Below are 15378 nucleotides of genomic sequence, written 5' to 3' on the forward strand. Positions count from 1 at the left end.
CAAATATGAAGAATTTATTGGATTTCATTGCTTAGAAATATTTTTGTATGGGGCAATTTCAAAAATCATGTACATTTCCCTAAAATTACTTCCACCATTGTTAAGAGTGAAGAGCTAGATTAAATATTTTGTATTACTTTTGGTTATTGCTACAATTTAAAATGAAGATAGCTTAAATTTAATTTTTTACAACCCGAGCACTTTATACTTCACATATTAACTACCTAAAATAATATTACCTAAAATAATACCTAGCAGTCAGGACAGATGTAATTAAGTTTCAAATTAAGAATTCTCGCGATCCCTATTTTCTTTCACGCAATTGTTACTCTCCCACGAATCTATATTTAAAGGGCTAATACCCGGACACAAGGGTACGAGTGTGACCCCGCACGGAGTATGGGGGCGACATTTTATTGAATAACGACCAAGGAGCGTACAGGAAGATAAGCGGTCAGAGTATCTTGACAACCACACGTTGTAAGAAGTGATATATTGTGTTTGGAAATACTAAATCCAGTAGTGATATTACCTAAAAGAAATATAGGACGGAATAAAGTTGAAACAGATGTGAATAAATTCGTGCCTTGACGAAATGTTTGAATGACTCAGCATTGTATATACATTCATAGTTTTAAGAATTTGTTATTTAAAAATGATTTCTAATGCGGTAAGAAGAAAAAATCTTTGGGTCGACAACATCCGTCTTTATTATAACATAAGGATAATTATAATTTCCCGCACTGATGATTTCATACAAAGACAGTATTAACATAATTTGTATCTTTAGAATCGTGTAATTCATTTTGTTTTAATTACTCGAAACGAAATAATTATAATTCAGCGAAATAAAAAACCTTGTCCGTTATTATGTTCAGTTTATTAACCATTATATTAATATACTCTGATTAAATATGCAAAAAGTAAACGACTAAGATTTTAAATAAATAAACAAACTTGAAATTTTATTGACTATCTCTATTAAGCTTGATGACATTTTATATGATGTGAACTGAACAAACAAATAAAATATTATGTATTTTATATTGAATAAAGAACTTTAAATAGTAAATGTATATGAAAGATTTTCATGAAATATTACCACCTCTAAGATCAAAAACACTTAATAAACGTAAACACAGACTGTATTCAATTGTTCTTTTTTCAGACAAAGACTTCGAGTTATTATTAATTAATGAGCAGCACAGACCGATAAAGATATTCATACTCATTAAGCGTTGATTATTGCATCCACAAATTGGTTGCCAAAAATAATATAATTTTTGTTAATTCTGATTGTGTTTTCGTGCATAACCGATATCATATTAACTTTGATCGAATTTTACAAAATTAACCACATTTACAATGCACGTACATTACAGTATTTTAAATGGTCTGTTTCAGCGGATTTAATGGTGGATTTAATTTAACTTAATTATTAGAAGTAGCCCAGCCTTTATAGCGGTCAGTTAAAAGCTTAATTTTCATTATACCGATAATGTTGATTTTGATTATTATATGATTATATGCGTATGAGTCATTTATTAAAATAACATTTTTGATGTTTTCATAAGAAAGAGGAAAAGAGATAAAGGAACTGTACTTACTGATTTATCAAATTGTAGACGAATTAATATAAAAAATAAAACGCAATAGAAAGCTGTATTTTAGGATAATTACGTATAGGTGTCAGGATAAACATTGAAATCAAAGGACTGTTCTAAGAACCTTTTACGGCCAGTGTCGTTCATAAAGCATATTAATGCGAAACAATTTGAAAGCGAATGAAATTTTATTCATCCCTGAGGACAATTTCCTCTTGTCAAGTGGCGGCCACCCGGGCATTCGGAGTAAGGAGAAAACGACGAAATCAACTTGGCCTAAATTAGACACAAGTGATGCAGTGAAGCGCCTACATGTTGATGTTTTCAAAATATTTTTAGAGCGTTTTTACGTTAATGTGCTGTTACTGTTATGAAATGTAAACAACAATATGGAACAGTATATTCATTATATATTAAATGATAAATTGAAATTATAGCTTAGGTAGTTTTGTTGAGCTTTTACTACAAAATTCTATCAATAATTTGATGATAAAAGTATATATGCTATACTATAAAAGTAAATTTAATATTCCGAGCATTTATAATAAAAAAATTAAAGCAATTAATGCAGTAATAATTAATGCAGTAAAATAAAATGTGTTTAGAAGGGAAAACAATAACTACAAACAATAAGGTGTTTAATAAAACGATAGATATCTAATAAATAAGTATCATTATCAATCGACAGTTTCAATTATCTTACATTAGGTCGCACCCCTTTTAACTGTCTTCCTTTGTTAAATAACCCGTGACACCAAACAATCGATGTTGGAGTTACAAAAGTTGGACGATTATCTGAAATTAGTTGCCTCCATTAAAAGCAACTTTCTATTCTATTTGTGTTTTGCTGTAATGTAAATTGGGTAATATTTTATGTTTTTAATTTATTTGATAATAAAAATGGAATAATTTATTTATGTATAAGGTTGAATATTTTTAAACATGAAATAATATCTTCTTTTGTGGCGGTATATCTTAATTGGTGCGAATCGCATTTATGCGTAATTCAAAAGGTTTGAATAAACATAAATTTCAAATATGTTTCATATCCATCCGAGAAAAAAATTATTTTTAATAAAAACAAAAAATAAGACATTCCATCTTAAATTCAAATCAGCATTTACTCGTGGTACCAATTTTTAAAATTAAGCATCAATCAAAACGTTATCATAATTGGAAATTTACTATTTCGAATTTATCTGCTTCCTGATTATAATAAAAAAATATATTTATTGAGTTTGTTTATTTATAAGTTTTCTCGTACACAACTGGGTATTAAAAAAAATACCGTTAATTTATGGTTAGCCATGTATTAGCGTCATGTAATCCCAAGCCAAAGCCACTTGTAGATGAAACGTTACGTTAGCGCCACGTACAATTAAAGTCACGATCAGTATCTGTTCGCTGAAAGTCCCTGGACTTTCATAATGTTGCCAGACGAAAATAATCGTTGACTGTCACCCGTACGCGTTAAACGATTAAACAATGGTGAATAGTAATGATAATTGTATATGATAGGCACAATTCACGCTTGGTAAGAAATGTCAGGGTGCAAGATATGCATCCGAACAAAAAAAAATATTGCAGTTGTGCAAATGTATCTAAGTGTGTTACAGAGACTACGTATGTATTTTATAATACATGGGGTTATCTCCAGAACTGATATTAAAGAGGAAACGATTAAAATGAAAAAACAAATACTACTTACACTACTATTAGTAGTAGTGAAGTAGTAGTAGTACTACAACTTATGTTAACTTGAATAATAGTATGCTTTATACCCGGGAGAAACACCCCTATTCAAAAAATAATGTTTTATATTGAAGGCGAATTCAAACATTTAACATAAAATTAACTTTTTAATCACATTTTTGGCTCTCAAATCAAAATAGTACTTTACAATAAATAAGGCATGCAAAGTAAGAGTTATTCAATTCACAATCACGAATATCACAACCGTTTATACCTCAACTATAAATTAAATAAAATTAAAAAAATATCTGTCACCGTTAGATATTGTTTCGGCGTCAACTCTATATGTGATCCAAATCTATTTTGAAGCGTTATTCAAAAGATTAATACGCCATCCGTCGTATCAATGAGCGATTTGTCACCAAAGGTAGCCGGCGCAATTAGTGGACCACCCACGGCCGCGGCTGTCGAAACCCGTTCGCCGAGGCTGCCATCCTTTTAAGTAGATTCACTGATTGATAGAACGGAATTAATTGTTTAGTACTGCAGATTACGTTCACATTGACATATCTTTGAATTTGCTAACCGACTTCAAAAAAGAGGAGGTTATCGATTCGATTGCATCTTTTTAGCAAAAAGTTATTTTACCGAACCGATTTTTATGATTATCTCTTTATTTGAAAGCTGGTGCCTTTCATGTGGTCTCATTTCAATTTGGTCTATTTCTGTGATTTTGAAGGCGGTGAAGCGAAATTTCAGTTTTTTTGTTAATTTACATATTCCTATTATTCTACTTATTATTGTGGTAAGACAAAGACCGACATGAACGATAACAAACGATTTGGGATATGGAATTTCATGTGATATGAAAGAACACAAGAGATTCATTTGACGTATTCTTGTATCCTAATAATTTGTGATTTACTTTGCCGCTTAGTTATTTTCAGCGGTTATTATTATTTGTTTATCGCAAATGTGATAAACAATAACGAGAAAACTAATAAAAGAACTTTACTCTGAAAATACTCCACTAGATACGAAGTACCGGTTGTAATTACATTTGTCCGTAAAGATCGAGAATTCTTTGAAAAGCCAGAACAGAATATCAGTTACGACTATTAAAAGTAATTTAAATTAAATGTAATTATAGTACACGAGTTGATGAGACACCTTGAAGCCTCGAAGAACCTTTTGAATGACATAAATGAAATGAGAGTTTCTCATTATTTCAAAGAATAATAAAATTGCATTATATACACGAGCTGTGTAGTTTGCGACATTTGCAATTGAAGTATGCATTTTCTTGTACGCGACATTTTCTTTCATATCATTTTTGAATGCAAACCTCAAAGCAAAATGATCATACATTAGCTAATTACCTACAGCGAAGTCAAAGCAACATCGAGATAAAACAAATGATGTCAAAGCGAAACTAGTGCCAAACTGTACAAAAAACCGACCAAAGTGCGACGTAAATCTTCTTATCCGGAGCAGATGTTATCTGTAGCGTCAAGAATAATATCCCCATGAGCGATTTTCTTAATTTCGTGAGTCGAATCAAGGGATCGATCCGCCCCGATCGCCGGTTTGTGATAGCGGTTGAGGCACATTTTTATATACGATTACGATACGATGATTATTATAACAGTTTAACGCTCGCAACTCGATCGTCTTTTCTATAAAATCACACAGAAGTTTTATAGCTTTAAATACATTTAGATCAAAAAACATTACTCATGGTCTGAGCAGTAACAGCGATAGACATTTCATTTATTTAATTCATTCCCTATACATATTTTCATTATAAGAGCGGCATTACTATCCAAAAATTATAATTAGTTACAACAGGAACCTTAATTGTATATTATGAATAAAACAATTCATTGTTGAATAAAACAATATAAGGAGAGACTACCTTAAGCATAAGTATTGTATAAAAAAAAACACTGCAAATGTACACAATGTTTTAATCAATTAACGTGGAATTAAAACTCGCAGTTTATTATTACCTGCCGTATTGCGATGCTACGATACATCGCATCGTACGGTATAAACTGCTGTCGCAGCGTCGGTGCGAGAACAGCAAAAGATCCTTCTTTCATTCGATCACGACGTAGTATGGTATTCGTGTCTGAATGTCAATGCTTATGTGATTTTAAAAGTGTTGTATATTAATTATGTTATTTATATAACCATACATATTTGAAAAAATAACATTGACAAGTTTTATTCTATGTAGCCATAATTTATAAACGAAATTAATGCTCGTCGATCAATACAAGTTTAAATTGACCGTTGGCTATCAACCTTTTCGATATCAATTTTAAATAGGAACTCAAAATATATCACAACATAGTATAAAACAAAGTCGCTTTCTCTGTCCCTATGTTATATACATATATGTATGCTTAAATCTAAAACTACGCAATGCATTTTGATAGTTTTTTAATAGATCGAATGATTTAAGAGAAACGCTTTATAATATGTATAACAACGCGGCCAATAGCTAGTTAAGTATAACTGTTTGTTTCTTGACATATCGGATGAAATAAAGGTTCAGATCCAATCGATACTATTTAAATAGTCAATTGTCTTGACAAATCCTTGAGAAGACATCGTGCAATATTTTGACCTTTCTGTACTCGTAAAGTTTATAGTTCAAGAAATCATTAAACTTTATGTGACTGAACAGTGAACGAGCGAGAAGTAAATGTTTGGAAATAAAATGATTCACAAGAAGCACAGCAATAAAGGATCATTCGGCATACTAACTAAAACTCAAATTTGTTAATTTATTGCGATAGAAATGAACTGAACTGAAAATGAACTCAAAAATATGGATTAACATTAAAAGAGACTAAAGGAGTTCGATGAGAAATCTGTATTTACGATATGCAAAACTTCATCTTCACAATATATTAAAGGCACTATTTTGAATAGTGCGACGTGTATGGTGTAATCCTATACGTGAAGTGTGGGGTGGCACAACCAATCAGCGACAAGTCCTAATAAGGGGAGGCTTTGTGTGAATATCAAGATAGTTAGATGCCTAGGCTTGCTTTGTTCCACTCTGTTGTAAAAGCCCTTAATTGAAGCCCTTTAACGCCTCTGTCATAAAGTCTGAAGCGTTACCTACGTTGATTTGAGCAAAACATTATTATGAATTTATACCGGACAAGAACACTGTTTGTTAATAAATACCAAATGAATTTGTCCTGATTTCATTGCTGTTTGAAATAATATTTTGTAATGACTACAAGTTTAGGTCTCAATCTCTCTAAAATATTATTTTCGTTAAGAAAACTTACTAAATATTATTATTTGTCTTGGTACTCATGTAATAAAATAAAACGTATTTTTGTGTTTGCAGGCGACTTCAAAAAAAGCACTACATATTTTGTCTGGCTATATTCTTAAAGCTATATCATTGTTATCATAAATACATAAATCACTTATTAACACAGGCTTACAAAAATACTCCGCTATTCGTAATAAGATGGCAAATTTATGACTTCGAGTTTTGAGAGTTTTGAGACAAGAGATTGTTATTTAATAACGTGACTTTATTTATCGTTTTTACACGACGTCTTTCATCTCAGAGGCCATTATCTTATTATATAAAACGCAATGGTTACTGACTGACAGATGTACAGATGTATGAAGATATAGCTCATTCTACTAGACCGATCGGGCTGAAATTTGGCATGATTTCGTTATTTGCTAAGAAAAGATTTTGATAAGTACTGCCCCAAATAGTAAATTAAATCTTGTACGATGAAAATTGATTTTCACCACGCGATCAAAGCTGCGGCAACAGCAACATAATTTTATAAGGTTGCAGTGACTGTCTACTTAAAAAACGTTTTTAGTTATATTTGACAGCATACGGTGTAAATTGCTTCCAAATACGACAATAAAATGAACATTTCATGAAGCAATTAACCGCCCAAATGCTGATGACTGTCAATGCTAAAGGGCAATTCTCGATAATTCTGTCGTCGTTTTCGGAATGAGCCCACCCAGTTCTTTGAAGCTAAAAGGGGTCAATGGTGAATTAACCATGTGTACATTCAATGTGAGATGCATGGGAAGTGAGATTTAGCTTCTTTTGCATGGCATGTTTGTACATGTTCCTTTCACGCAAAGATTTTTTGATAAAAGCTTTTGTTGCCGTTACACTGATCGATTTTCCGATATTAACTTAGGTATTAACAGTTACTCTTTTAAATGTTTGTCTACAAATTATTTACTACAATGTATTAAATAAAAAAAAATCATCTTAATTATCAATAGCAACAATAACTTATGGTTTTATTTTCTTAAACGCACTTTACCAATAAAAAATGTGCGACTCAAACGACTTCCAACAGCTTAATAAAATTATTAAACAAGATATCAGTACAACGCGTGTCAGGCTGAATACACAAATCGATTGCATCTGAAGGTGACACTACTGGATATGGTTGCGGAGACGTATACGATTTGCATAAGAAATACTGGAGCGAATAGAAATCTGTACAAACGGATCGCTTCGACGACACAATCTTTATTTAATAAAATGATAACGGAGTCTGGGATTGCAATTGAATTACACAAATCGTTGGTGGATTATTCGTTATTATTGGGTTTTCAAAATGAAAGCAAAATGAAATTAAGAATGTTATACTGTTTCATTCTTATCTTGAAAATTTATGCAACAAAATAGATTATATTTAAGAGTCTTAATAAGTCTTAGCAAGAACAATTCTAGTTTGTAGTACCTAATTTGTTATGCAACTTATTATTTACTAGTAGCGCCCCGCAGTTTCACCGCAGTCTGTGTCCCGTAGGAATATCGGGATAAAAAGTTGCCTATATGTTATTCCAGTTGTCCAGCTATCTACGTACCAATTATGTATTACGTAATCTTATCGCAATCGGTTGAGCAGTTTTTGCGTTCAAACTTTCGCATTTATAATATTTACATATTTACAATATAACACAAGAATTTGTCCATTTCGTCTCTCTATTTTTTCGTAATCGATTAAAAGAGTATATATACAACATAAAAACACTATGTAACAATATAGGTAGTCTAGTACTTATAGAAATAATATGCGGAGCAAAAAAATACTAGATATTGGAGAAGTTTTGGTTCTAGATACGAGATAACATATTTTTATACGCAATAAAATAAGATCAAGAAAATCTTACGTAACTTATATAAACCATCGACATATCATGCCTCTTACGATAATAAGGTCTCTGTTAGTGGTAAAAGTTTGCAACATTCGATTGAATTAATGACAATAGTAAGTTTTTAATCATTATGATATGTATTCTATTTAGTCTAGCTTAGAAAAAAGTAATTATCTTTACTTAATATTATTAACGTTATATGTCTTTTTTTGTTTTCTTTCACATCGGAATGGAGCAATTTTATGATATGATTTTTGTGCTTGAAGATAATTACGAGTCTAGAGAATGACATGTAAGGTTACATTTTATTACCATTACATTCCCATATTTATTTCTTTTGGCAATGTTAGTCTTTAGATTTATAAAAGATAAAAACAAAAATAATATTTGGTCCATGGTTAATGTGCGAGGCGTAAAATTGTTGGGTCCTAGGGGCATATAGCGGTGGAGGATAAAAAAACAATTGGCCAAAAATATCTATTAGTAATTGATAGAAAATCAGCTAGTGAACCAGATGTGCAGCTGAGCTACATGATATGGAATTTCACATCCATAAATAATATAAGAAAGTATAAAATTTCATTAAATTACACTCAAATCGAAAGTAGGTTTCATTTAAATATATGGCAAAACATATGTAAAGGATACTAGATGTATTATATAATTACAATTCTACCACTTTATAATAATTTCGATTTCTACTAGCCTTATCGTCTGAATTTGTCTTAAAACAATAAAAACTAGCATATAAATTATATAATGTAAACATAAATATAGTTTCATCACTTTCCCTATATATGGGAGCTTGTATTACATTTACATCAAGACATCACATTAACTTTGAATATAAATTTCATTTTTCATTACGAATCATAGCGCGTAACAAGAGACCGTGGTATCTGATGAACAGGCCATACTTGTGCCGTAACATTATAATTTAAAATTCCATATATGAAGAGAGGATATATCGACGTCTTTTCTTTCCTGTGGAGATAATTATTTTAGTAAATATTGTGCTTTTAGCAAGCGACTCGGCAATCTATCAAACAGCTGGTCACAAGGCTGCGTAATATGATACACATTGGAATGTCCACAAACAAAATCACTTAGCTGTGGAGTGGCGTCCTGCGGTGTGCATTTACTGGACACTATATCAAATAAAAGCTGATTTTTAAGTTAATTTAAAATGAGAAAAGACGAATGACGTTATGTATGCGTGTTCTATTTTAATAGTGGTGAAAAATAACTTCTTAGAGCTAGGAGGCAAATACTATATATTCGTTGATTGGCTTGCGATATAGGTATGTAAAATAAAGAATGTTGTTGCTAAACAAAATCGTTTATAATCTTATCAATTATATAAATACAAATCGTTATATCACACTGTTACACTAATATTATAAATGTGAGAGTTTGTCTGTCTGTCTGTTTGTTCCGGCAAATCTCTGAAACAGCTGGACCATTTTTTGACGAGACTTTCATTGGGAAATAGCTGATGTAAGGAGAAATGACTCAATTTTTTTTGAAATACTTATTACCATAGGAATATAAATCCCATAGGAATATAAATCCCATAGGAATATAAATTGAATACAAATCTCAATAACTATTTGTATTTTCATGTTAGATAATTTGAATGTTTTCGTTTAATTTGTTTTTTTTTTATTTTGAATACTAGCAAAATTATGATAAACATCGAAACTGGGACGTAAAATTTCTCATTTTAAAGAAAAAGGACGATTTGCGAGTGATATCTTAAGCTTGTTAGCGAGTAAAAACAAAGAACTTTCCTCAAAGTCGGTTTAATTCTTTGTATTTCGACGGAGTTTTAAAGAATACATATTATTCTATGAGCATAAGAATGAAAAATATTTTCCAAACTCATATATATCTTATTTAACAATATATACTGCAATTGTAGATATAAGTAAAATTAACGCACGTTGGTCTCGAAATAATAAAACTACAAACATAAAAGACAATATTATTATTGAAAGCGATTATTATTGAAAGGCTTCTATAAAATACCTCAATTCCACACAATTTATCGAACCTATATAAACACTTTATGAAAATAATGAACATTTATCAAACTAATATCAACTAGAAACTCAAATAGTCAACGATAAAATTCAAAATACAAAGCCCGGGCGGTTTTACGGTCGATTTTCAATTGTGAAATTTCGTAGGAATAAAATAGGGCGTGAAATTGTTCCACGAATGGCTAGAATTTGTTTGTGAAAGCCGGTCGTATTGTAAAATTTAGATGTAATACGCTCCTACGTTACGGGAAGGATAAAAATTGAATCCTATTTGTTTTAGTAGACGGCACTACGGTACCTGTTGTTTTTGATGTTTTGTTCGCTATGCAAGAAACGTATGAGAGAATTTACATTGGGTTCTAAGAAAAATTTACGAGCTTCTGTTCGGATACAGATTAAATATTATTTCTGTTATCAGAAAATGCTTTTGTGTTGTATTTAGTGTGTTTCGTTATTTAATATTAACGAAATGAAAGTCGTTTAAGTTATAAATGATATTTATTGGAAAATACATAGCTTAATATATTATAGATTTATAACTAAAAAGCAATTTTATAGTAGTAGTATTTTAACGTCAAAATTACATATTTAGAAACAGTAGCCTGGTAAGTTATGCCTATAAAGTAGTACTACATCTTACTAATCCTACTAATATTATAAAAGCGAATGTTTGTAAGGATGTGTGTGTGTGTGTGTGTTTGTTGCTCTTCCACGCAAAATCTACTGAACCGATTGCAATGAAATTTGGTACGTAGACAGCTGGACAACTGGAATAACATATAGACAACTTTTTATCCCGATATTCCTACAGAATACAGACTTACGCGGGTGAAACCGCGAGGCGCAGCTAGTACAGAATAAATCTGATTCGCGCTTGCATGCAATCATTAAATTGATAAACAGACTTATAAAAATATCATATTATTTCGAATTAAAATTTGCTGGTTTATAAATGTCATAAACAAAGTACCGTAAAATGTATTTAGCCTCCAGAATACAGATGCACATTGACAAATAACGTAGTATCTTTTGAATAAAGTGGGTTATATATCGCTCCCATACTGTAAACGCTTATTGAATAAGTAAGAAGGATTTTATTAAGTGACCTGACTTATATTACACGAAGTTTTTATGAGCGTCATTCTTCACGAGTGTTTATGATAATTAATCTTGCTTAGAGGATTTTATGAACAACTGTGGAATAAATAAATTGAAACTTGAAAGTTTATGATAAACTTTGTCTGGCTGATGAAGAACTAGACGCCCGTCCCGGCTCCAACCGGATATCAAGATTCCTGCTTTATCCCAATACAGAATTTAATCAGGATTAAAAGTATCATATCACTCAAGTCAGTATATACCCTGACAGTATGCGAAATTTCATCAAAATCCGTTCAGTAGTTTCAGCGTGATTGGCAGACATCCAAACAAAGAAATTGTCACATATGTGATTATAAGAATACTTATTACAATCTGTATAGTTTTCTAAAGTTAACTTCGGCTGTGATTTTATGAGTAAGTAACGTGCAAGATTGACCGCCTCCTTGGTACAGTGGTTAACGCGTGAGCGCAGAACCGAGGGGTCCTGGGTTCGATTCGATTCAGTTCTGGGCACAAAAAAAAACGGTCTCGGTCTGGCAGGACACAGAAGGTTGATGACCTACCGATGTATATCATCTGCCCCATACCCCACTAGGGGACACGGGACTTCACTTTTTAGTGTGCACGAACCACACGTTTCGGATGAAATTGCTGATTCTAAGCGTGAAATGTACCGTGCTTAAATATTGACAGAAGAAATTAATTTATTATTTCTATCATTTTATTTATTAAAGTACTCGTAAAATGTGTAACAAACTGTTTTTTAAATATAACGTTATAACATTTTACTCACGTTTATTTCCTAACAGTATAGCGATGTTAACGTAATAACCGAATATGTATTCAACTCTAGTAAAACGCCGCCTAGACAAATCAAACTCCAATATTCTTACAGCATTATAGACTCTATTGTATTGCAATACAGTTCAAATATGTACTTCTGTAGCGCACTTAAGCTTACGAATTGTCGCACGTAGGTAGTGGCGCCTCGTAGTGGTATAGACTCGAGTCTAACAAGTACATTTATGGATCGAGTTCCTTTTTAATATCTACATAATATTATGGAACTATAATTTCTATGAAGTGAAATCCCGTGATCCCTATAATTTCTATAACTTAATATAAAGTTATATAAAGCAGAGGTTGCTGTGTGGTAAGAAACTCGGACTTAAAATCGATAAGACGGGGGTTCGAGACCAGACTAGCGTGCAAGAAATAACTTGATTTATCAATTTACCTTCGCACGTGGATAACACCACCACTGCAAAAAACGGTGAAGAAAACATCGTGATGAAACCGGCATGTCCAAGAATCAAAAGTTCGACGACATGTGACATCTGCCAACCCACACTTGGGCAGCGTGGTAGATTATAGCCTCAACCCTCATATGAGGCCTTTGTCCTGGCAGTGGGAACATATATGTAAAGATTCTTACATAACAAACTCAAAGCTTTCTAGCTCTTCTTTTTATACGGGACGCTGATAGTAGAATTGGGTATTCATTATTGTAGTCATGAAATTATTATGCTTTGCTTTGCTAAGAAAGGGGGCTTAAGTATTTATGTTAATATAAAAGAAAGTTTCGATTTTTGCACTAAAAAGATTAAACGCAGATTATAATTACTCCGAACGCACCTGTACAAAAGGAACCTAACACACAACTGAGACGTATTAATAATTTCATAATCCCGTAATCCGGTCCATCCGACGCGACAAGCGTTAAATAACTCGTCCCATACATAACTCGTTGAGGTTATCAGCTGGCGTATCTTCGCCAACAATGGTACCTGTAATGACCAACATCATAATACAAAGTTGAGGGGCCATGTCGCCGCAGCATGATGCACTCGCAACACATAATTATTTTTCAAGTGTGACACCTTACTCGGAATCTTTGGGTGCGATTGTGGTACTTATAAATGCATTTATCATGAGTGTAAATCATTTTGTAATTGTATTAACATCTGCATTTATGAGAGAGGTCGTTGCTCAGGAGTTCTGAATAGATGTAAGGTTTTAGAGTTGATTCGTAATGGTTTTCCGCGTCCTTAACACTTCTAAAGTGTATTAGATAATTGTGATGATTTTAAACTTAAATTACGTTATGAATTGTATGGAATAGAGCTAACACTAATAGCACATACAAGCGACAAACGCACACAATAGAAATTGTACAAAAATTATTTTTTTTTTACCTGCATTTTTCATGTTTAATGAGATTTTAATACTATGTTTTTTTTGGTTGTTTAACGTTATATAGAAGATTGAAAGCTAATTATATTTACCTAACCTCATTAATGCAATACACACGCCACCAATCAAATGTCGCTAACAAAGCTAGATCACCTTTCAATGCCCACACAGCTCACTGGCTTTGACATTGACAGGTGTCCTAAACTTTAAAGTGATCCCAACGGACGTCAACGTCCACGATGGTCGAATGAACAAAACAAAACACGTAAGTCTTGTCAATGCCCACGCCTTTGGTACCGTAACCTGATATAAGGAGATGTGTGCGTTTAACACTGAGGCCCTAGCGGTCGGCGATAGCGTGCTGTCATAGTGGCGAGAGACGCGATTAGTTCGATGCATCAACTTCTTGTCAGTGATGCGGAATAATTTATTTACAAGGTACTAGTTGTATTTATCAAAATTTTCGTTGAAAACTACGTACGTACGCATTCAATATTACATTTAAAAATTCTTCAATAGTGAAATAGACTTCTAATTATCATGATACAATTTTAATTTAATTTTAATTTTTAAGTACAATCCGATTAAGAATTAGTTAATTTTTCAATAAAAAAAAATATATAAATAATGTTTCAAACTCATTTAATATGCTATAAATGTATTCATTACAAATGTAATTTATTCAGAAAAAAATTGGAAAAGTGTTAACAGAATTGCAGTTTACGAGATGAAACAATACCAAATAATAGCGAGTATCATGCACTGAATCCATGCTCGTTGATAGTAAGCTTACATTTAGATAAAATATAGCCTGCAATTTTCAAGCCCATGATATTACGCTATGGATTTATGGATAACCAACGACCGGTTAAGAATCATATAGATTATTTATTAAGCTTGTTTAAATTTATCGCTTAATGTATCATTTACAAACATACCGCGTAAATACAACTTCATTAGCAGCGAATAAATCGTCATTTTAATCACAGTACGTAATTAACGGGCTATCTACAATTACTTTCGAATGACCACCTTGCAATAACTCTTGCAATATTGGTACTAGGATTTCAATGGCTATTATTGGTTCTTAGCATTATACGTATTAATGTTTCGTTGCTTTTCGTTATTGTTCTTTAATATAATTATATTAAATTTGCCACTTTAAAGCTATCATTGTATATTTTGATTTATGATTTATCACAATGTTACGATTCCAGGATCGAAGCCATGCGGTTTAATATTTGAGGCTGGAAGAAATAAACGTTCGATTGACAGCAACGTGTCCATAGTCTAAAATCCCATCCGCTCGCCCGTGTCATGAAAGAAGATACTTTAATATCCGATTCATTGTTCTGTTACAAATTTGTCAGTGATCTTTACATTAAACTTTTTCATTCAAAACTTGAGACGGGTTATAATCCCTCGCCGCCACTTGTAAGTAAATCTTCGTCAGAAATGATCAGACCACACAAAAAAGTATGAAATTCTAAAAGTTTAATGGATTCGACGCGGACTTTTGGGCAATTGAAGATTTGCTCTCCGAATCGATTTAAGTTTGGTGAGTCTTT

Source organism: Zerene cesonia, chromosome 16 (assembly GCF_012273895.1).
Source record: "Zerene cesonia ecotype Mississippi chromosome 16, Zerene_cesonia_1.1, whole genome shotgun sequence".
In the NCBI taxonomy this organism is placed as follows: domain Eukaryota; kingdom Metazoa; phylum Arthropoda; class Insecta; order Lepidoptera; family Pieridae; genus Zerene; species Zerene cesonia.